The sequence below is a fragment of the Hevea brasiliensis genome, unplaced genomic scaffold, assembly GCF_030052815.1.
Source record: "Hevea brasiliensis isolate MT/VB/25A 57/8 unplaced genomic scaffold, ASM3005281v1 Scaf7, whole genome shotgun sequence".
Classification (NCBI taxonomy): domain Eukaryota; kingdom Viridiplantae; phylum Streptophyta; class Magnoliopsida; order Malpighiales; family Euphorbiaceae; genus Hevea; species Hevea brasiliensis.
The window spans coordinates 1,995,698-1,996,500 of NW_026615250.1; positions in this window are offsets into that span (position 1 = coordinate 1,995,698).

Consider the following 803-nt stretch of genomic DNA (forward strand, 5'->3'; position numbering starts at 1 on the left):
GTAAGGAAAGATAATATATATTCTTCATGTTTGGAAAGAGGTGAAAGAAGAATAAATAATTATTAGAGGTACAAAAATACCATTTTTTATTAGATAAATTATGAAATGGTAAACTCATTATGATAAATCTTAAATTTGTAAATAATAATGGTCCACTATAAATAAATCATAAAATTAATAGATCAAAATAATAATGCGCAAATCTAACAAAGATTGAATAAAAATTGGATTATTTAGAAAAAAATAATAATAATTGAAGCATAATAATTGAAGCAAACTATTGAAAGAACAAATAAAAAAAATAATAATTGAAATACAATAATTGCAGCAAAATATTTAAAAACAAATGATTGAAAGCAGAGAAACTATGTATGACCACTTGAGAGAGAAGACATTATTTGTAGTGGTACGTTGGATTTATTTTTAATGAGTATAATTAGATTTTTAATAAAAAATTAATGATACAATAAAAAAAATAAAAAAATAAAGTAATTTTCAAATCTCACCTCCCCTGCTTACATCCCAATTTGGAGTGTAAGAAAAATTGGGATTTAAGGGGTAAGGGAGGGTAAGCTAATACTTACCCTTATCCTTTACTAACTCATCTCTTCCCAAATAGAGGTATAATAGTTATTTACCCCTCGTTACCCTAATTTATCCTTTTCTCACCCCACCCAACAGAGCATTAATCTCACTATGGATAAACTAAAATAATTAAAAACTGATCTAAATATTTAACAGCCATTGTTACCCCAATAAATTTATCCAGCAATTACTGGTCCAATCTAGTTTTTTTTTGGCAG